Source organism: Urocitellus parryii, chromosome 6, assembly GCF_045843805.1.
Source record: "Urocitellus parryii isolate mUroPar1 chromosome 6, mUroPar1.hap1, whole genome shotgun sequence".
Taxonomy (NCBI): domain Eukaryota; kingdom Metazoa; phylum Chordata; class Mammalia; order Rodentia; family Sciuridae; genus Urocitellus; species Urocitellus parryii.
The window spans coordinates 63,723,761-63,747,675 of record NC_135536.1 but is presented as its reverse complement, the minus strand read 5'-3'; the positions used below and the strand labels follow the sequence as shown (position 1 = coordinate 63,747,675).

Sequence of the window (23,915 nt, the reverse complement as noted above, 5' to 3'; positions counted from 1 at the left end):
AAACCCAGTAAATCAGAATCTCTAGGGGTAGAGGGGTAGAGTCTGGGAATCTTCATTTTAATAAGTTTCTCAAGTAACTCGTGATCTTACACAAGGTTGAAAACTACTAAAATCATTGTAATCATATTTTCACAACCATCCCAGAAATGATGGACATTAGTTGTTTCCAGTGTCTCCTTTCATAAATAACTGTGCCAAGGACATCTTTGTGGCATTTTGTAAATTTTACATCCTTTCCTTAGGATGGTTTCCCAGATGTGATATTTTGATAATGTCCAAAGTGTGAACCTTTTATTTTATTGATTTGTTTATTGATTTATTTTTGATACTGGGGAGTGAACCCAGGGGTGCTACATCCCTCTTCCTTTTTTTTTTTTTCGAGACAGAGTCTCACTAACTTGCCAAGGCTGGCCTTGAACCTATGATCCTCCTGCCTGGGCCTCCTGCAAGTCACTGGGATTACAGGGGTGTGTGACCACACCCAGCAGGTGTGAACCTTTTAAAGATGCTTGATAAGCACACATCCCACCTGCACACACGTTTAAGCACACAGCCAGCTCAGGTTTCAGGAAGGCGTCTGTGGCCAATCACTTATCTGTACTCGTGGTTTATAGGAGCTTTGATTTTCCAGCTCTCTTTTCAACAGCATTCCATCTTTATTACTGATGGGTCGCAATCAAGTAGGGAAGGAATGACTGGATGGTCAATAAATGTCCTTCACTGATACAAATCTGGCCCGGCCCATGTAAAACCAGGGCAGCAGATGACCACGGACACCCTGAGGCCTCCAGCCAGACACAAACCAGAACTCAAAAGGAGCGCAGCAGCACCCCAAAGCACCCCTGTCCCACATACCACAGGAACAACACTCTCCTCCATGCAAGGTGACGACGCATTTGGAGGCAGATGCGATGGCAAGGATGCATGGGCTCCCCCTGCCTGAAGAAGAGGAATCATCTTTCAAAGAACAAAGACCCCAGCAGCTGTTGGGATTTAGGGACCTCAGGGAGGAAGTTCGTTTCACAGAGCCACAGTATAGTTGGGCGGGTGCAGATCTGACTTAGGTGGAACTTATGAACGGCAACAGGATCAGGGAGAGCCATGAAGGGGAATGTCAAGTGCATAGCAAACACGCTGTTCTTAGACTGCGTGTTGAAATGGTTTGGGGGAAAAGGAAATGACAGAGACCTAAGCATCCTAAAGCAGCCTGCTCTGCTCAGGGCCACCAGAACTCATTCATTGGTTTAACCAGCATTTATACTGAATTTCCTATGGGCAACCACTGGTCAAGAGCTTTACCAATGTTGACTTATTCAGTCCTCAAGCCAAGCCTGTGAGGTGACATCACTTGTATTCAATATATGAGGAAACTGAGGCACAGAGAGGTTAACTAATGTCTAAAGTTGCATAGCTAACAAGTGGTAGAGATGATCTTTAAATCAGAATGAAGGACTAAGGGACATAAGAATTCAGTATGTGGAAATATAGATTAGTGGATGCAGTCAAGGCCACAGAGTCAACAAAAATGACATTCAGAGCAAAGATGCTATCTGCAGACCCTCACACCCCAGCAACATTATAAACCAGATTTCTTATACCCGTGTTCCCCAGCCCCCACTCTGGCTGTGTAAGTAACAATCAGTGCAGCGGGGTGCAGTGGTGGGTGGTTGAGCATCCTATGTCTTCTGGAGCAGCATGGCCGACCAGCCTATGAGAGGGCCCCAGGCACCAGTGTGCTTCAAGGTCCCCCTGCCTCCTGGCTGCAGACCTTGGCACCTAAGCACCTTGGGGCACCCTCTCCTAGTCCATCTCTCTGCCCTAGGGAAGTCTTGCGTTTTACCTGAAGCCCTGCAGAATCCGCCATCAGGGGCTATCGTCCCTGGCCTCTGAGGCCTCCAACCACTGCAACCAATTATTTGTGTTGTAAACTCCCATGAGGAAACAATCTCCAGGATTTGCCACCAAACCTGGCCAGCCAGCTGACACACACCACACTGGAGCAAGCCACCTCCCCCTTTAAACCAACACATTCAGTTAAAAATAACACCGGCCACGTTTGACAGCCACATTTGCTAATTAATTCTCGTTTGCTTCTTCTGCTAGGAAGGTGGGTAGGATGAGTTTTCCAGTTCCAAACAGAGTTCTCTTAAAGTGGCATCAAAAAGTTGTTGGAGGATTTAGCTTAGATTGCTTAGATTGCCCCCCCCACCCACCCAATGTGACCCTGTCCTCCCACTCATCCCCTGAGCTGGTGCTCCTGCCTGTCTTTGACCTAAACTCCTGCAGAGACCTGTTTAGATGGAGAAGATGCTAGAATCTCCTCCAGCCCAGGGTGGTGACCAGTCCCTGCCATTCGACCAGCATGGAGTGGCTCCTCTCAGCCACCTCTTCCATTCACTTGCACATGCACATGCATCTGGGGATCTCAGCCATCACCTCATTCCATCTCACAACCACTCCCATCTCCCAGATGAGCAACCATGACTCTGAGAGGTCAAGGGACATGTTCAAGTTCACACAGCTCGGAAGCAGCAAGACCACAATCCTATTGTCTGCGGCCCTGCCCTTTACCCAAGGATGATTAAGGAATTTATTCTAGGTGATGTAACTGACAGCTTCCAGGTATTAAAGTCTCCTTGCCCAGCCTGGGGCTCTGATAACAAAACCCACCCTCTCTCCTCCCACCTGTCTCCAAAGGTCTTTGGGATCTGGGAACTGAGGGGCTGAACTATTTGTGGGCTCTAGTGGAAGGAGAGCTGATCCCTCTGGGAACCTACTTCTAATCCAAATAAGCTTATTTAAGGAATGTTGTTGCCTGGGCCACACATCCCTGGCTTGATGGCATCCGTAAGTCACCGAGTCTATTCCTGGGGGATCTTCACCCTGACATGTTTTCTGGCATCTCAAGGTTAGGAAAGTTCATTGGAATGTTCCCACCCTCAGCCTCACAGTCTCTCCTCTCTCCCTTCTATAACACTTATTGAGCATTTTTCTACCTGGAACCGTCAACATTCTAGATCATGTTTCTTGTAACCATCAGACAAGACATGTATTATTGTGGCTTGGCTTTGCCAGATGGGGGAACTGAGATTTAGATAGCTTTTTGGTTGTTTGTGTGCCTTTCAAAGGTCCCATGGCTGAATCCACCTTCTGACTCTATGTTTAAGACAGCTTGCTCAGTGGCACGTACCTATAATCCCAGCTACTCAGGAGGCTGAGGCAGAAGAATTGCAAGTTGGAGGTCAGCCTCGGAAATTTAGCAAGACCCTAGCGACTTCATAAAGATCCTGTCTCAAAATAAAAAATAAAAAGGGCTGGGGATGTAGCTCAGTGGTAAAGCTCTTCTGGGTTCAATCCCCAATACCAAAAAAAAAAAAAAAGACTCTGGTCTCCAGTTATCGGAGGCTGCTCAACTCTCAGAGCAAATAGTCCCTTGGTCTCATTTTTCAATGGTTGATGGTCCATGGGGCTGATGATATGTCATATCCTGAGAAGACTCAAGGGCCCCGGTGCCGATGTCAATACTCTCCTCTACTCTGGCTACTGGACGAGGGACATCAGCTGTCTCTAAGAGCAGAGAACCCCAGGTTTCTGAGGTTGTACTAAACCAAATCAAAAAACAAACAAACAAAAAAAATAGGAAGTTCGCTTGGCTTTCTGCTTAGGCTGGGCCCAGCTAACCACGTCCCGCCTAGGATCAGCATGGCGGCCAGGACCTCATGAGTAATAACCCAATGGGGTTTTTCTTGAACCTTAAACTCCATAAGCAATAGTAGCACCTGGCATTTTTCTAGGGCCTCCCCCAAGAACCCACAGCTCTGGGACAGACATGACTCACATCTCCTGGTAATATTAGCATGTCCTCGAGAGCAGGGGGGAAGAGTAGCCAAAGACACCCTTCTCTTTGGAAATGGAGACCCTGGGACCCAGAGGGGAGATCTCGGCCCCCATTGTCCACAGCAGGCTCCACTCCTCCAGCATGGGCCGTGGAAGGAAGAATGAGTTTCCAGTTCCCCAAAGCAGCCAGACCGGAGCTGGCTCCCTCACACTTATGTAAGGGAAGGCGATGGCCCCTAGACAGGGGAGTGAACAGTTTGGCCATTATCTACAGTTGTCCCTCCCCCCCTTGCTGCCCTGACCCTAGATAACCACACCGCAGGCTGTTCTGGACACAGCTGGCTGCCTGTGGTCTCCGCCTGCCTGTCCCCCACGCTGGGATCCAGACACCAGATGGCAAAGATACCACTGGCCTGGAAAGCTTGGTTTTAACTTGGTGATTGGAACTAGCCAGGCGGTGGCCTCCACGGCAAGGTCCCCTGGAGGACTTCTGTCCTGCTAGCCTGCCTCAGGCACAGGGGCAAGACAGAGCTTTCCAGGCAAGGGCAAGGCATACAGCTGACCCTCCTCAGGGTCTCCCCAGGCTGACCCTGGGGCCCTAGGAATCTCTTCTAGACGGCCCAGAGGAGGAGCGAGCCTGACAGGTTAGCCAGGTGCCCTGATTCCTTCTCCTCCCACCAACTCCTATCTCTGGCCCTTCTAAGGATTTCCCCTGACCCCTTCCCCTCTGCTGGCTTCTATGACTCCAGCCCACTCAACAGGTCCCTTATTCAGACCCACCCAGATAAGCCCCTCGGCCTTGCTCTCCTACCCCGTTCCCTAGCCCATCCCAGGTGACTGACTTCTGCAGAGAATGAGCTAGACAGACCCTGAAAAGCCACCCTCTGCATATAACAGATGAGGAAACTGGGACCCAGGAAGACCAAGTGACAGATCCAGGGCCACCATTTGGTACTGGCAGAGCGGGACAGGTTTCCAGGAATTTGGGAAATGTTTTGCTACCAACTTGCGCACAGAAAGTCAATAAAGGTAATTGGAATGGTGGGTGGGGGTGGGTGGAGAACAAATTTTATCCATTTACAGTTGAGCCAACTAAGTCCCCGAGGGGTAAAGAGGCCTTCCCCAGGCTCCACGTTCACACTGTTTGTTAGTGTGATCTCTTAGATACAGACTAACTGGATGAGAGGTCCCTAATCCTGTTGGTGACAGCTGATGCCCAGACAGCACGGTTTTGTAACCTCACTTAGTCACCTATTAATAAGCAGCTCTGAGAAATCCTTCCATAGGGCGGCCCTAAATCTTTCCATCTGCAGGGTTCTGTACGTATCTCTTCCTCTGAGGGGCCCAGGAACTCAGGAGTGCCCCTCCCCATGGAGATTCATTTCCCAAGTTAACAAAAAAAGGTCAATAAAGAGAATGCTTTCATTTAATTTAAAAAAAATAATAATGGAAAAATTCTAAATTATTCTGTAATCAAATCCCTAGTTGTTGTATAGAGAACTCCTACTTATCCTTCAGTCATGGGTGCCTTGGCACAAAAAGACCTGGCTTTCTCTCCCAGCCCAGGAGTTGTGTGCACTTGGTGGAGTTGCTTAGTCCCTTCAAGCCTCAGTGTTCTCATCTGCCAAATAGGTCTATTACCTCCCTTTTGCAGCCTCTTGGTGGAGTCGAAGTTAGAAAAGGGATATGAAAGAATGCCCTGATGTATGAAATGCCTACAGACAAAAGCAAGCATTCGCTAGTAACATAATATTGTGCTGGTGTTTGAGAAGGCCCTTGTCGGGTGAGGAGCGGAGGGTGAGTGACTTGGGTAACAGGGCCAGGTTGCTCCCACAGCCTGACTTAACGAGCTCCTCTTAATCATCACAGCGCCTCTCTCCCTGAGCTTAGATCTTTCTGAACTCTCTCTGAACTCTGCAATCCCCGGCTCACCCCGCCCATGTTACACAGTCCTTCTCCCTAACACTTGTCACAAGCCTACCTTGACTGCAGAGGGACGGAGCCCCTAGGAGCTCCCAGGAAAGGACTTCACCCTGCCTCCTCCCAGCCCGGCCTGCCTCCAATCCTGACACCCCGCCCATGTTACACAGTCCTTCTCCCTAACACTTGTCACAAGCCTACCTTGACTGCAGAGGGACGGAGCCCCTAGGAGCTCCCAGGAAAGGACTTCACCCTGCCTCCTCCCAGCCCGGCCTGCCTCCAATCCTGAGGGGGCTCCCGCCACCCCTCCTTTCTTACAGTGGTGTCAGCAAAGCAAACCAAAGGCTGGCTGACCCTGTCTTTGGAGCAGAACAGGGTCCCAGTCCTCTCAAGCAGCTTAGGGGCCTCCTATGGGAAGGCTGGAGGTGCTTGGGCCAGCCTCGTGGCATCCATTCCCGGGTCCCTCCCATTCTCTAAACCCCACACTAGATCCAAGGGAGGGGCCAGGAACTAGTATTTATTAATCTTCTATTATGTGCCTGTCTCTTTGCCCATATCAGCACTAGTGCTCATAGTCATGAAGGAGGTCGTTATCCCAGTTTAACAGGTGAGGAGAAACAAGTTCCAAGATCCACAAGATATAAGGGATGGAGCAGGAATCCAGATGCAAGGTTCTCACCACTCAACTCAGGCATGGGGGTGAAACCCACACCCAGAGTAATTTCCTGAGTCTATACATAGCAGGATGACTGGAGTAGATCAAAAGGAAAGAAAATATCAAGTTCCCTAGACTTCTAGATTTTTTTAAAAATTCTGCTCTTACAATAAATATTAGAAATGAATATAAAAAATAAAAATAGCTGCTGGTGGGATAAATATCTTTAATATTATTGCATTACCTTCGTGAAAGAAGAATGTTCCCCTCCTAATAATTTTCTTTTCCCAAAATGAATAGCTGATGTCTATAAACAGTAGCAATTGGTATCCATGGACTGCTTACAATGCACAAAGCCTTTTACAGGAACGTTCCCATTTAATCTACCAACAGCCTGTGCAGTAGGCACTATTGCTATGTTACAGATGAGGAAACTGAGATGGAGAGATTTGCCCCAGGTCACTGAGCTAGTTAAGGAATCTGAGCCCCAGTCATCTGATATTGGAGGTTATACCCTACCCATTATGCTTAATATGACCAAGTCTGGGATTCTCTGGACCAAGGTGAAGAGCATAACCCAGGAAAGGTGCCTACTGTGTGTGAGTACCAGAGAGTCAATGAGGAGAGAGTATGTAATAACCCTTGAATCCTTGAATGTGCAGGACGGGAAGGAAAGAGAGAAGAGTACTTGCATGATTTCCTGGGGGCTCTTAAGGATGACTCAAGCACATGGAATGGTTGAGTCAGCAATCAGCAAGGTGTTCGAGATCCTTCTTGCTGCTTCCCTTGGAGGGCAGATGCAGAGCGTATCAGTGCAAGCAGGCGCTGCCTGCTGGAGATGCATCCCCTCCCCTCCTGCTCTGGATGCATGGACCCCACAGGACAATATCTCCAGGCCAGTGTCATCTCTGATGCACCAGGATGAGGCAGACAGACACCTGCCACAGACGGAGCCAAGTCCCAGGAGCACCCATGGGAGGGAGCCCCAAACCCACAAGTGTTTTCTAAGCTTTGACCCAGGAGGGCATCCAGGTGAAGCTGACAAGCCTCTGCTCCTGGAGTGACCACCTAAGACTAGCTCCAAGACCACCGTGCTTCCCACTTCTCGACAGAGGACAGTCTCTCTCGGCCACTTCTCACCCCAACCAGCCCACCATTGGTCTCGTTCTGTTCTCCCTCCATGTCCCCTTTCTGTCTTCTCCCCACAACCCTATGATCCAGCCCCTGCCTCCCTCTGCAGCTTCATTTCTCACCATCACCCCTTTCCTTCTCTAAGGGACCCCTAAAATATGCCACTTTGGGGACTGGAGTTGTAGCTCAGTGGTAGAGCACTCACCTGGCATGTGTGAGGCCCTGAGTTCTATTCTCAGCACCACATATAAATAAATAAAAGTTCATCAACAATTAAAAAATATTTTAAAAAGAAAAGAAAAGCTACTTTTCCCCCTCCATGCACATACCCCCCTCTTCCGCTTCCCCTGCAGTACTCCCTCTGCCCGGAAGCTCTCTGTGTACCTTGGTGATCATGTAGGCAATTCTCCCATCCTTCAAACCTCTATTTAGATGTCCCCTCTGAAGGTCTTCCCCCATCACCAGGGGTTAGGGCCCCCTGCCAAAGCCTCCGATGGCCTATCCTGCCTTGGCCTGTGATTCATATAACCACTTCATTGCTTTTAATCTCCACCAGGGATAGGCTGTGTCTGTGACTGATCCTGTCCCCTAGCACAGCACCCAGCACATAGCCCTTGCTCTTCAGTAGTTTCCAGGTCACAATTCAGAACCTGCTGGTTTCAAGGAGGCTGAGGAATATGGACAAAGGAATTCTTGAATTAGCTTAAGCACGTTACCACAAGGGCTTGCTGTGGCTGGAAATCCTTTCTTTCTCAGATGCCCAGAGACCCAGAAGCCAGAGGAGAGACACAGCTGCTAGGCCCACTGCTCCTTGGGTGAAAGCCTGCCCCCCAACTCCCAGTATGGAGAACCTGGCTTCTCAGCTCACAGCTCCAACCTCCACCCAGTGCAGGCTCCTTGCAGGAAGTCTGGGATTGGGGGTGGGGGGTGGAAGAGGGAAGATCTATAAGCCACACAATCCTGGCTGAAAGCCAACTTGAGTCCAGGAACATCACACTGCCCTCTGCCCCCACCCCCAGAGACCAGCAGGCAAGAACCTAAGCTTGTATAAACAAGGCCCCAGGAAAGCCAGCCCCTTATCTGTTATCAGTTCTCTCGCTGGAGCTCAACCACTTTGCTGAACAGAGGTGGGAGGGGGAGCTGCCCAGACTCCTCCCCTCTCTCCTTCATCTTTGCTCCCCGGCCAGCTCCTCCTCCCCCAGTGGTGGCTGAGCTCCCAGGTCACGGCTCCCTGCCAGCTGGAGAAGGGAGGAGTAGCTAGCTTAGCAGCCCAAGTCAAGGCTGAGTCTCTGTCTGTGCTGGGGAGGGTCCCCCTCCCTCCTCCTTCCTCAGGATAGGCTCTCAGGTGTGTTTATCTGTGGAGAAGGGGAGCAAGAGAAGTGGGCATCAGTCATCAATTAGTTCAAGGGACAGTAGTACCCGCAGGGTCCTGGGTTCTGGCTTTGACATCTAGGACAAGAGGCTTGCATTTGGGTCTTGTAATATCCAAATATCCAATTGGAACCGGAGGCATGAGAGTTCATTAGGTACAAGGCCTCTTCCTGCTCCCAAACTCTGTAAGCACCAGATAGAAGGCCACAGGGAAAGGTTGTGGCCCCAGCGAGTCTGACTGTCTGACTGTCTCCTCTTTGGACTTCTGATTACGTAAGGCTGGTGCTGACCCAGGAAGAGGGGGCGGCAGCTAATACTCTCCAGACTGTCGCGTCACACCAGAGGCACTCCAGCCTGAAAGCAATCTGGAGTCTAAGGCATCGGGTTCCATGAATAAAAACATCTGAGCCATATCTCTAAAAAAATAGATCTCTGTACTTCTCAGACCAACTGAACTATGAAGACAGGGGAAGAGGCGAGCTTCTCTCCCACGCACAGCCAAATGCCCTTCTTTCTTCCCAGCATAACCTGGGGGGTCCTTGGAGAAGGTCAGACAGGGAGAGTGGACTCCTGTCTCCAAAGCAAGACAGAGGAAGGTAGAGTTCCTTGATCTACAACAACATAGAAAGATTCGAAAGCTGACCAGGTCAGGGGCTGTTTGGGGATGGACATGCTCCCTGAGACTAAAAGAAACCAAAACCCTTGAAGCAGATATCAGGAGATTGAAGGTATAATGTTGTGACAATTTAACTATAGCAGGAAGGGTCAGATTGCTGTTTGTGTGTGTGTGTGTGTGTGTGTGTGTGTGTGTGTGTGTGTGTGTGTGGTGTGTGTGTTTTGCTAGGGATCGAACCCAGGGCCTGTGCATGCCAGAGTCCTACTACCGAACCACATCCCTAGCCCCAGATTGCATCTTAAACCCATTCATAATTGGTTCTGCAAGAAATAGATGTCAAAGGGCCTCTTGAGGTCCTTGAGATTCACCAGTGAATGAAAGAGACCAAGATTCTTCTCTCGTGAAACTTATATTCTATCCTTATGCTGATTTATGACTCCATCCCAAGTTCACCAACTGGATTCTGAGGTCTCTGGATCTCACAAGAATTACTGAGGCTGGTATAGTAACCAAACAGCATAATACAGGAGGGACAACTTACACTCAGACCAACAAAACAGGGGAGCCAGAAATATACCTGTGCATGTGCAGCCAGCTGATTCTCAGCAAAGGAACAAAATCAATCAGTGGAAAAAGGACAGACTTTCAACAAATGGTGCTAGGAAAACTGAATATCTACATGCAGAAGATTGAAACTTGACCCCTAACTCTCACCCTGTACAAAAATCAACTCACAATGAATCAAGGTCCTAAATGTAAGACCTGAAATTCCAAAACTACCCAAAGAAAACATAGGTAAAACACTTCAAGACAGGAAATGCTTTTTCAGATAAGACCCTAAGAAACACAGGAAACAGAAGCAAAAAAAAAAAAAAAAAATTGGCAAATGGGATTATATCAAACCAAAAATTTCTGGACAGCAAAGGAAATAATCAACAAAGAGATAATCTACAGAATGGAATGAAATATTTGCCAACTATTCATCTGACAAATGATTCCTATCAGAATGTATAAGGAACTCAAAAACTTTTTTAAAAAAAATCCAATTCAAAAAGGGGCAAATTATATAAATAAACACTTTTCAAAAGAAGAAGTACAGGGCTGGAGATATAGCTCAGTTGGTGGAGTACTTGCTTCACATGCACAAGGCCCTAGGTTTAATCCCCAGCACAAAAAAAAAAAAAAAAAAAAAAGAGAGAGAGAGAGAGAGAGAGAGAGAGAGAGAGAAGAAATACAAATGGCCAACAGCTATATGAAAAAATGCTCAAAAGCCACCAGGGAAATGTAAATCAAAACAATCATTAGATATCATCTAACCCAGAAAGAACCCTTGTAATCCCAGAGACTCAGGAGGCTGAAGCAGGAAGATCACAAGTTCAAAGCCAGCCTCAGCAACTTAGTGAGGATCCAAGCAAGACCTTGTCTCTAAATAAAGCACAAAAAAGGGCTGGGGATGTGGCTGAGTGGTTAAGTGCCCCTGGGTTCAATCCCTGGTACCAAATAAATAAATAAACAAACAAACAAACAAACAATGCTGGCAAGGAGGTGGAAAAAAGGGAGCTCCGTGCTCTTAGTGGTAATACAAATTAGTACAGCCATCATGGAGAGCAGTACAGAGGTTCCTCAAAAGACCAAAAATAGATCTACCACGGGATTCAGCTCTCCCACTTTTGAGGATATATCTAGAAGAAATGAAGTCAGCATACCAAAGAGATGTCTGAACACCCATGTTTACTGCAGCAGTATTCAGGATGACTAAGATGGGGATTCAAACTTGGCCCCCTTCAACAATGGATAGATTTTTTTTAAATGAAGCATATATTTACCATGAGTATTATTTAGCTATCAAGAAGAATGAAATCCTGTCTTTTGTAGCAGAATGGATGACAAAAGGACATTATGTTAAGTGAAAGAAGCCAGACACAGAAAGACAAGTACCGCATATTCTCGCTCTTATGTGGAGGTGAAGAAGTGCCAACCTAAATGTAGAAAAGTTATTAATAGAGGTTGGAAAGGTGGGGGCAGGGAGCAGGGCAGATAAAGGGAGGTTGCATTTGATCAGTGCACACTATATGCAAGTGTGGAAATATCATATTGAACTCCATTAATGCATGCTAATCAAAAATAAAATAGCTATTTAAAAATATCCAGGGAGGCTGAACCTCATGGCCCAAGGCAGAACTGACTTTAAGAACCCTTCATTGCTCATTGAAGGATTCCATTTCTCTGTCCCAGAATGGTAGGTTCGGCCATATGACATGCTTTGGCCAATGAATATGAGCAGGAGTAACAGGTGTTGCTTCCAGATGAAGCTTTGAGAATTAGCGAGGGTTTCAACTTGTCGGTCTCTTCTCCATCTGCTATGAAATCATGTGTGTCCCAAATTGAGGTGTCCCATGTCACTCCATCAGCCAGGAGTAAAAACTATTGAGCAGTCTATAGCCAGCTCACCATGGGCTTGCAGTATATGTGAGAAATGGCCTTCGTTGTTGTGAGCCACTAAGATTTTGTGTTTGTTACCACAACACAACCACACACACCTTGACTTTCTATTTGCTCACTAGTTGTACCCAAGGAAAGTTGGTATTGATGCTATTCGTTTTGTTTTTTTTTTTTCTTGGAAGTGCTGGGGATTGAACCCAGGGCCTTCTGCATATGAGGCAAGCACTCTACCAACTGAGCTATATCCCAGCCCCTCTATTCTTTTTTTTTTCCCCTCCTGACTTTCAGTGGGAAAGGATCAACCAATTCCAGTAGATGACATTAAACCCCATAGACCATAGGGACCCTCCCCACTCTTCCTTTACAATGGAAGTTCTCCCCATAAGACTTTTTATTATATGACATTGTTAAAACCACAGCTCCCCATACTCTTTTTTTTTTGTGATTCAAAAGATAATGTCTCCTAGAGGTGAGTCATCATATTGTATTTGATAAAAGAAGGACACAACTTATATATCCCAACCTGAAAAAATATATATATATATATATATAAACATATTCAGGGGGCTGGGGATGTGGCTCACTGGTAGAGCTAGAGCACTTACCTAGCAAGTGCAAGGCCCTGGGTTCAATCCCCAACACCAAAAAAAAAAAAAAAAAAAAAAAAAAAAATTCATGTCCTTGTCCCTGTCCTACACTCTAAGGAACATTGCACCCTGGCCCACTATGTCCCATCCCTCCGTGGCAGCAGCCTCTCCTTACAGCCACCATTCTTGCTCTTTAGTTCATGCATCTGCTTCTTGTCAAAAGCACTCATCTCCTGGGCTTCTGAAGCTCTTTCCTCTTTCTCTGTTACTTCCTGGCCAGCCCAAAGCAGGCCATGGGTATAGGGTGGAGTTTCCAAGCTGGAGTCCCCAGGTTAAAAAGACTGGGGGCACTTATTCGGGCCAGGAGAGAGGCTGTCATCTGTGCCATTGGGCAGGATGGAGACAGACCTGGGTTGGTCTAGGGCATTGGTACTGATCTTTGCCTTGCAAGGCAGAGCAAGATGGAAAGCCAGGGTGGACCTAGCAGGTGGGATGGGTGAGGAAAGAAGTGATTCACTGTGATGCCAACTAAGTACTAGGCATCTAGTCCATCTGCTGTCCCAGAACCCCTCTTTTCTGGGACACCCAGGAAGAGAAGTTCTATTTTCCTTGCCTTCCTGGAAACCCAGGTGAGCCAGGTATGGGGACACATCTCTTGGGAAGAGAGGGGTACAGGGCCTAGGGGAAGAAGCGGGATTGCTGTGAGGATCGCCCTTCCAGGGCTCCCAGACCCTGATCCCCTCCTCTTTCCCTGCTCCACAGCTGCATATAGCAGCAGAGACCAGTGCAAGTTCTTAGCCTGGAGACCAGAAGGAGAGAGCCTGAAGGGCCAAGGTGAAGGGTTCCCAGGGAGTATGCAGGAGTGGAAGCACCTGAAATTCCTTAATCCTGTCCCTGTCCTAAGCTAACAGATGCGAAAGCCCTTTGTAAAATGAAAGAGCACGCAAATGGGGACACAGGTGGTGGCACTATTGTTACTCGCCCTTCCTTTTGTCCCAGGGTCAGCCCAGGTACTCACTTGATCAGAACTCTCTAAGACTTCCAGAGTGACTCTGGCACCTAGCATGTGCCAACTCTGGGACTCAATTTTTCCTGAACACAGGGCCTGGTCACCTCCCCAGGCTGTCAGGAAGCTCTGTGGTAGCATTTTAAGTGGCCCAGGTTCCCCTGCCACTCCTGGCCAGAGGCACATCCTCTGGTCCTACCCAACCAAGTCTCCACCTCTCCTGAAGCCACATGTCATGCACACCTCCCTGTCCCCCTGCCACCCCGCTGAGGTCAGCAGAGGTGCCAATCTGACCCCATCCTGATACCAAGACAGGGGCCATCTGAAGATTCCTGGGATGGTTCTCAGCAAAGGTCTGGGATCAACTGTCTTCCTGTCTTTCTGTCCAGCCACCTCTCTGGCTGCTTCCAGCCCTGAGCCCCACGACCCCACCTGCAGCCAGCCTTGCTGAGGCCACAGCCAACCCCAACCCTTTAATGGCTTCTTCCAACCTGGGACCCATCCTCTTAAGCTCTGCTTTCCCCTGAATGACAGCCACCTGGTTACGGTGAAGCCTCAGTAGATGCGTAGGAAGGGCCAGCACTGCAGTAAGTGATGTGTGGACATTCCATGGGACACAGTCCTCATCTTCAAGAGAGTTAAAGAAATCAAACATGCACTGGAGAAGAGACTCACAAGGCAGTCAAAGCCATGAGTGTTCCCTGGGTTCCTGGAGGTCTGTGGAGTCAGAAGTAAGGCCCAGCCCCTCATGGGAGGTGAGCTCCATCTGTGCGGAGGGGACAGGGTAGACCTTGCTGCCCTAAAATGTTCCAGAAAGATGAAGCCCTATCCTACTTGGGAAAGTCCTCCAGGGCCCCAGGCTTCTGCAGCCCCATCAATCCAGGTGGGCTCTTCCCCCCGTGGCCTCTCTCAGGGCTGAACGCTGCAACCCAAGCTCCTAATCTTCCCAGGAGCTTGTCCCCAGGAAGCAGGGAACAGCTGGTCACTAGCCTCCATGCCACCACCCTTAGTGGACCACAAGATGGGTGGTCAGGGAGGACCATGGTTGCTGAAAGCCAAGGAAACCAGTTGAGGGGGACTTTCAGTAAAGCCCTGAGGAGACCACCCCAACCTGTCACTCACTGATCTCCGATTCCCAGATACATAATTAACCACCACCCCAACTAGGAGGGGGGAGGCAGGGCTTGCTAGAGACAAGAAACCCCAACTATTATGGGTAGTGAGGAAGTTTGGGATGCAGATGTGGCCAGATGGTGGAAGGAGGTAACATCCCAGAACCAGGGGGCTCAAGCTCCAGAGAAAGGAGTGTGGCTCCATCACGACTGCTAGTCACCGACCAGCCCAGCTAATGTGAGCACAGGAGCAGAGAGGGTGTCCCTGGGAGGACCAAGGAGGAGCAGGACCTGCCTGGCCCTGAGGGCAGTTCAGGACATGGCTCCAACTCAGAGTGAGCCAGGTAGATCCAGGATGGCTCTTCCTTTCCGCCCTTCCCCTATTCCCCATCCACAACCTGCCACAGTCACCACAATGGCCAGCATTTATTGAGCATCTACTATGTGCTCCTTATAATATTGGACTATGGAAGTCTCATTTGATCCTCCCCTAATTTACTGCAATTCTACAATATGGCAGGAATGTGAGCCTCACTGAACACACCAGCAGACCTGCAGCTCAGGAGGTTTGATTTTTTTTCCCCAGGGTTGCACAGCAAGAAGTGCCTGGAAGCCCCTACTCAGCTCTCCAGCTTGCTATCACCAGCACTTGACCTCGTTTAATCCACATAACCTGTCCAGGAGGACATGCCTTACTGCGGCCATTTCACAGAGAAGAGTATTGAGGCTCAAAAGTGACCTCCCGCAAAGTTACACAAGAAGCAAGAAGGCAATGGCAGGATTGGCCTTTTGACTTTAGAGTCTATACTTGCAATGACTACTACCTCCCTCCCCAGGCCTCCACCCCACATGAGGAGCAGAATGGGGCTCACTCTGTCTCTTTCAAAATGAGTCCCTGTCTCCAAGAGGGATTCGAGCTGCATCGTGAGAAGTCACCCACGACCTGTATGCAGACCTGCCCCTGGGGGCCACGTGTGCAGCCACAGTAAGAGGGAGAAAGGGGGTCACACTGGACAGCCCTGCACCCCACTCTATCCAGTGAGCTGAGCCTGGCATTTCATCAGCTCTTTGTTCCTCCCCTAATGTTAAAAAACAGGTCCCTCTGTAATGCCACGTGGCCACGGCATGCCGTTGAGAAGCCGGTCACCATGTGGGTGTCTTTTTTCCTTCTTGTTACAGATTATTGGTCACTGGGTGCCTCTTGGTAAAGCACAATGACACCCCTGAGAGCTGTGTCTCCCCGACTCTAACACATGTCACACCTGATGTCACACCTGGGGGCCTTCCGCCTCTGCTCACCCTGCAGACGCAGCAGGCCACAGGACCAACTCCCCTGGGGAAGGGCGGGCTGGGGAGCCACAGCGAGAAGGCAGGACGGGGGGCTTGGGGGGGGCTCATTTTCTGCCTTGCAGTCTCACACGACCTCCAAACTCTTCCTGAAACTGGTTCCTCAACCCAGGAAGGTCCACCCGACTAAGCCGAGAGGAGCCCAGGGCAGGATGGGTGGACATGTTCCTCACCCCAGGAAAGAATTCAAGTGAGCGTCTACACCCCCTGTCTCTCTGCACACCCAGCACACGTGGTAGTTGTGACTGGGGACACTCTGGCCAGCTAGAGCCCAGCTTGGACAGGTGTGGCGGTGCGGCAGACCCGGGCCCACACAGTGGTGGGCAGATGGGGCCACTTCGTCTAAGACAGGGCCCTTCCTCTCTGCCACCCTCTCAAGGGGTCACGTGCTCTTATCCTTCACTCTCGTCTCCTCTACCTCAGTCTCCAAAGCTCTTCTTGCTTGTATTATTTAACTTTTCCTGCTGGGTAGTGCTGTTTCTGAGAGGGGAGAGGCTGGTTACCTTCACAGGTGTATCCCCCACAACACCCAGGAACACATAGTGGGACTCGGGAAACAGGTGCTGAGCGAGTGCCTCTACGTGACAAATTAGGGCCTGCCCCCTGCACTCCCAGCCCCTCCTCCCAGACCCTGCCACGTCCACCCTACCTCCTGTCTGTGGATTTGTCTCCCTGACACTCTGCAGGGAGTCCTGGAGCTAGGACTCTGGCCTACCCTTCTGGAATCCTCCCAGCCTCACATAGTACCTGGCTCACAACTGCTATTGGTGTTCCTTCGTTTAACATGGATTCCATTCCTTCCCCCATTTAGGTCTTAGAATGCTGTAGGTTTTCATCTTATTTTTGGACCACAACTCCATAAGTGTCTATAAGCTGGGTGTTCTCCCATTTTACAGGCGGAAAAATTGAGGCTCAGAGAAGTTAACTGTCTTGACTGAGGTCGCCCAGCTTAAAACAGGCAAAGAGTGACCCAGAGTCAAACCCAGGCCTCTCTGGTGTCCAAAGCCATGCTGGCTCTTATACACCAGCCTCCCCAGCCTCAGAGCACACTTCTCCCATCAACACCCTCTGGGCTCATGGGCTACCCTGGCCATGTCACCCCTTCAAGAAGCCTGTCTCTTCTGGGCTCCAGGGAGAGGTCTTGGGGAAACTCAAGCCTTGGGCTTTCGACTGTCCAGGCCGGGCACATGGGAAGCGGGTGTTTTTCTTCCTTGGGACCTCAGTGGCTGTTTCCTACGATGTATCCGCTCTAGAGAATGACCGGAAGAAGTGGCTTCCGGCTGGGGCAGGGAGGAGCCAGCCTCTTCCCACCCTGCAGGGAAGGGATTTTTTTGCTCCAAAGTAGCCACTACTCTGCCCTGCTCTCAGGGCACAAGAGAACCAGCACTAGAGTTTGGGGTAGTAATTACATTTGATTTAATGTGATGGATTGAACTAATTGTACATGTGTATGGTTTCATGTTTAATAATGGCTGTGTTTAAAAACTGACTCACAAAATGCCTGAAAATTCAGCCGTCGGCAATACGACACGGGACCAATTACTCCTCCTGACTGTTGTAAAACCAAATGAGATAGTGTTGGTGTCCACTAGTCATGGGCTAGAACCAGCTGTGCCACCTTGGGCAAGTTTCTTAACCACCCTGTGCTCCAGGTATGGCCCATCTGCAAAATAAGGCTGTCATCAGGTTTGCATGAAAAAAAAATGTAAAGGGCAGGGTGACATTGCTCACAAAGGACCCAGTACTCACCCTCAGGCTGGCACCTGAGTGCCTCCTTATATTTTGTATGCTAAGTGTCTAACTTGACTGGTCCTCATCTCAGCCCCCGTCCTAGCACATACTAAGTGCTTTCTGTTATTCCTATGAGAGCTTCAAAAAGAGTATAATTGAGCAATGACATGAAGAGGAGAAAAGTTACCTAGCAGGGGACAAGAGAATGGCAGTGCCGCCCATTGTCCTGGGGCATATGGTAGACACCAAATGAGTCATTCAGATAACGAGGGTCCTATTTCAGCAAATACCCCTACCGCCTGTCAAGGAGTCTGCCATCTCTAGAAGACCCAGGGCTGTCTCTGGAAGCAGCTACTGCAAACAAGAATTTCTCTGCATTAATTTGAAAGGTTAAGAAAATCACCATTCTTCAAAATGACTTTCTATGTACCTAGTAGGTAGATATGGGTTGTAGGATTATTCCCTCCCAATAACTCCTCTAAGGAAATTGATGGCAGAGGGAGATGGACCTGCTGACCTTGTGGTTGCCCATATTCCCTGACACCCCCCTGTGCATCAACCACCAGAGTTGGGGAGGGGGAAGATGCTAAGGCACTGGCCATGTCTGTCATGCAGATGAGGGGAGAGGGCTCTGTGGCCTGGAGAGCCGGGAAGATTTCACTCGCGGGGGATGTAAGGAAGGGGTTGATTCCTTGAAAAGCTGGAAAATTCTAAAAGCACATGTTAAAGGATAACAACCCTAGCAGGGCACAGTGGCAGATGCCTGTAATCCCAGCGGCTCAGGAGGCTGAGGCAGGAGGATCTTGAGTTCAAAGCCAGCCTCAGCAAAAGTAAGGCACTAAGCAACTCAGTGAGACCCTATCTCTAAATAAAATACAAAATAGGGCTGGGGATGTGGCTCAGTGGTCAAGTGCCCCTGAGTTCAATCCCTGGTACCCGCCCTTCCCGAAAAAAAAAAAAAAAAAAAAGGATAACAACTCTGGAATCTCAAAATCATTTCCTTTCAATACAATATTTGAGTAAATGCCAGATTAATAATGAGATATTATGATAAGATACTGAGATAAGCACTGGCTTTAGAACTAAAATATGTGGTGTCCACCCTTACGGCCTCCATAACCCTGGGCAAACTCTTCAGAAGCCTTAGTTTCTCCATTTGTAAATTGGGGACCATTGTGAAGAACATATGAAATGACAGCCCTTCAGAGGGAAGAGATGCCACATCATGTCCCCAACGGCTGGGAACTGGTAGCCACTTAAAGATTCCCAGTCGTTGACACTAAAAGCCAGGGGAAAGGTCCCCCTGGCTTCCAAGCCGTATCAGGAGCATGTGGGGGCCCCGCCTGCAGAGCAAAACTGGGAACACTGAAACTCCAATGCCAAGTTCTTACTCAGCTACTCTAACCATGTGCCCACTACCTGGCTTGGAAGAAGGGCCTTCCATTAGAATCACTGTGGATTCCTTGTATTAATACCAGAGGTTGGGGGCCGGATATAGCTCAGTGACAGTGTGCTTGCCTAGCATGCATGAGGCCCTGGGTTCAATCCTCAGGACCAAAAAGAAAAGAAGGTAAGCTGCTAAAATTATGCATCCTTGACCCAACTTCTCTAGGAACTCAACTCTTTTCTGCTCTCTCCCCCAACATGGAATAGAGACATAATGCGCTACCCCTCAGAAACAATTGCTTTCTTAAAGATGACCAAAGGAAAGGACAAGGTCTAACAGAAAACATCAGTGAAAGAGACATTGTAGGACAGAGACTTTCCCACACTGGAGCCAGACAGCTTCTGACTCCTACTGTGTCTAAAGTAGTAGAACAAACACTGGTTTTGATTGTTCACCAGGTCACAAGATGCCTAAGGACATGGGCATGTGGTAGATTATTTGCGAGAATGGCTGTGAGTGTTCCTCTTCCTGTTTCTATACTCCAAAATCTGACTGCATAGCTTCTCCCTTGGAGAGGCGGATTCTATTTCCCCACCCCTTGCATCTGAGCTGGCCTTGTGACTTGCTTTGGCCAATAGAACATGATAGAAATGAAGTGCCAGTTCTAAGCCCAGCCCTCCAGGGCCCTTGCCTGCCCACACTCATTCTCCTAGAGTGCCACTACCACCATGGAGACAAGTCCCAGCTCACCTGCTGCAGGATGAGGGGCCATGTGGAGCAGAGATCAGGTGTCCCACCAAAGCCATCTTAGACCAGCCAGCCCCCAGCCCTCCTGCCAGCTGACCACAGATATGCAAGAAGGCCCAGTTCAAATTGCCCACCCACTGAGTTATAAGCTAAATAAATGGCAGTTTGAAGTATTAATTTTGGGGGTGGTCTGCTACATAGCAAAATTTAATTGAGCCAGGTGCACACCTATAATCCCAGCAGCGTGGGAGGCTGAGACAGGAGGATCGCAAGTCTAAAGCCAGCCTCAGCAAAAGCAAGGCACTAAGCAACTCAGTGAGACCCTGTCTCTAAATAAAATACAAAACAGGGCTGGGGATGTGGCTCCGTGGTACAGTGCCCCTGAATTCAATCCCCCATACCAAAAAAAAAAAAAAAAGTTAATTGATACAGAGCAGGATGCATTTCCTCTGCAAATGACACTGCCCACTCACCACCCTGAGCTCCAGCTGGGATGCAGCCTATGTGGACACAATAAGGGGACTACAAATGCCTTCACCTTCAGAGCACATCTGTGCAACTCCAGCTGCCAGACCGTCCCTATGCCTGTGGGTTGGTTATCTCTAGCTGCCCTAGAGCCAGCCAGAAGTGCCAAGCAGGCTTTAACCCATGACTGAGGGAGCTGGTGCACAGATACTCCAGTCTCCTCACCCCTTGTGTGCCGAAGCAGGTGTCCTTCACTAGCTCCCAGATCTTCCCAGAGGTATTAAGCCTCAGCCACCCAGGACGATGACTAACTTGATAAGGAGCCCTTGATGGCCACCTTCCCTCCTCTGACTCACTCCCAGCTCACCTATTGGTGCTTCCTGGTATCACCACTCGGTCCCCATCTCAGAGTCCACTTCTAAGCAACTAAGGCAGGTGAGCAGCCGAGGTGGGCTACATCCCCAACCAGTCAGAGCCCCTCTGCAGGTTTTAACTGCTTCTCCCAGCCCAGTCAGGAACCAGTGCACAGACACTGCCCGCTCACCCACTACCGCTGCCCGAGGAGGCACTAACACCTTGCCCGGCCCACTCCCCCACCTGCAGGCTTTGTGAGTAGAGAATGGTTTTTTCCTCCACTTTTCAACCCACCAACTGTCTTATCTCATGGTCTGCAGGGTGGAGGAGGGAAGAGAGAAGAGGGAGAGCTCAACTTGGAACAGAAAGGTGCGGAGCAAACTGGTTGTCCCACCTAATCCTTTCACCCTGCCTAGATCTGGCAAAAAGCCCATTCAACCTGAGCCCCCAGCAGAGTACTCAGTATACTCAGGTACAAGTTCAGATTCCAGGGCTCCTCTGTCCAGTGTTGATTCAAAGCAATTTATTTAATGCTTATGACATCCACGCACTGCTCTGGGTGATGCACTAGCATAGAGTAAGGAATAAAAGGGACCAAAACCTTTGTTCTCATATTTTAGTTTATACTTTAGTTATATTCTAGCTGAGACACACACACACACTCTCTGTATCTACGTATCACCCCAAGTCAGAGATATCTATCTGTCTTAGAGCCTCAAGACACAGAGGGAGCAAAGGTGGAACACAGGGCTGGGTGCAGTGGCTCACACCTGTAATCCCAGCAGCTCGGGAGACTGAGACAGGAGGATCACGAGTTCAAAGCCAGCCTCAGCAACTTAGTGAGGCCCTCAGCAAATCAGTGAGACTTTGTCTCTAAATAAAATAGAAAAAAGGTCTGGAGATGTGGCTCAGTGGTTGAGTGCCCCTGACTTCAGTCCCCGGTACCAAAAAAAAAAAAAAAAAGTGAATGTAGATTGTGGGGTCAGGCAGGTCTACATTCAAACCCTGACTCGGCCTTCAAGAAGCTGTGTGATCTTGGGCATGTTGGTTAACCTCTCTGCGCCTGCTTCCTCCTCTGAGAGGCAGGGAATGATAGCAGGATCATTGGGAAGGTTAAGTGCATAACACCTGGCATGTATTAGAAGCCCTTCATCATCTCAGTTCCTGGGACTCTTCTGAAGGTAATGCCTCTCTGTTATATAACCTACCACGTTATCCACAAACACAGCAGGTGCAGGCACCCAGCAGGGAAGGTTCAGGAGTGAGTCTGGGAGCTGAATTCCTCCAACACAGCCACCATTTTTGTATGTGTGAAGAAATAGACTTTTATTCCTATCGCCTCTTTTTTTAAAACACAGCCCTCTTTCGCTTTTATTTTGATCAAGATATGAGTACAGAAAAAAAAAAATTCCAGATTCCAGGGCTCTTCTGTCCAGTGTTGATTCAAAGCAATTTATTCTCTATCATTAGTGGTAAAAACCATTCAGAAGATTCTGGGGATTATAGGGAGTGGTTATAGGGAGTGGTGGGGACTGGGGCAAACTGGAGAGCATGAGCCCCTCTGAAACAAAACAGATATTACTTAGACCCACGTTGCTGATGTCAAAAGGGACACAAGCCTTTTGTGGCCAGATATTTTAATTTTTTCAAGAGATACTAGAAAACTGGACTATTATTTGAAAAGGAAGGAAGGAAGGAAGGAAGGAAGGAAGGAAGGAAGGAAGGAAGGAAGGGAGGGAGGGAGGGAGGGAGGGAGGGAGGGAGGGAGGGAGGGAGGGAAAGAAAGAAAATAAACCAACCCTTGATTTTTTAAAATGTTGGCTCAAAATATTTAGAAATGGTGTGCCTCTAGAGCATGGTTCATTTTAATGGGCCTGTGGGCTGGCTCAAACCCATGGGCAATGACAGGTGCTGGCCATGCTTCTTGGGTTCCTAATTTACAGTATTGTGTGTGCCAGCCTACCAGCAGGTTATCACCAACTGAACTATCCATCCTCTACCTATCTGCTCTCAAGTTAGTCTTGTATTAGATCAGTATGTAGAACGGGATCCACAGTATAAAATCGTTCTGGTTAATTGAGAGCTTCATAAGTTTGTATCCTGTCTGCCCAACTAAAATGTAAAGTCTTGCTGGGCACAGTGTGCACATCTGTAACCCCAGGGACTCAGGAGGCTGAGGCAGGAGGATGGCAAGTTCAAGGCCAGCTTCGGCAAATCTGTAACCCTGTCTCAAAATAAAAAATAAAAAGGGCTGAGGATGTGACTCGGGGGTACAGTGCCGTTGGGTTCAATCCCCAGCACTGAAGAAAGAAAAGAAGAAGAGAGAGGGAGGAAGGGAGCGAGGGAGAGAAAAGGAAAGAAGGAAAAAAAGAAAGAGGGAGGGAGGGAGGGAGGAAGAAAGAAAGCAAGCTTACTTAAAAACAGGCATCTCTTGGCCCTCTGTGTCAACATGCACCTACCATTGCAATAATGAGGATTTTTTTATGTTGTCATGAAGAATGGCTTATTTTTAATTTCTCACCAGGAAAATGGAATGATCTAGGCTCACTTGCTGTCTCCTGGAGAGGGCAGAGAGAAGAAAGGAAGTACGAAGTGATTCCATTTATAAAGTACATTTAAAATAGAAGAAGACAGCTCTCCCTAAGCCCCAGTTCTGCATCCTCAGATGCAACCATCCATGTACAGAAAATATTTTAACTGCATCTGTACAGAACATGTACAGATTTTGTCATTACTCCATAAACAATATAGTACAACAACTAGTCACACTACACAAACATTACATTAGGTACTACATGTCATATAGAGATTATGAAGTACATAGGAGAACATGCACAGGTTATGTGCAAAGACTGGGCCATTTTTATAAGGAATGTGAGCATGTGCAGATTTTGGTGTCCAAAGAGGGGTCCCGGAACTAGTACCCTGAAGAATGCCTGTCATAGGACAGTTAGATGGCTAACCTACATCAGGGGGGGAAAAAAAAATCTTTGTTAATCTATGCCTGGTAATTATTTAGTTAAATAGCCATTTCCCTTAGAGTCTAGCTATAATTTTTTCAATTTGTTGTGCAGAATACAAGAATTCATTTGCGTTCCTATTTACTCTTTGCTTTTCAAGGCTACTCCCCCCCCACCCCCCCACCCCCACCCCCGTTTAATAGGCGTAAAATCCCTAATAAAAGAAAGTTGAACTAACAGTTTGAGA

At 48.6% G+C, this 23,915-nt stretch overlaps 1 non-coding gene across 1 annotated transcript; it reads right to left on the bottom strand.

Annotated features, from left to right (window-relative positions):
- Positions 1-12,147: 12,147 nt before the first annotated feature.
- Positions 12,148-12,221, bottom strand: Trnam-cau (transfer RNA methionine (anticodon CAU)). Its single transcript has one exon. It is a non-coding gene; the product is annotated as a tRNA-Met (tRNA).
- Between the last annotated feature and the right edge of the window lie 11,694 nt (positions 12,222-23,915).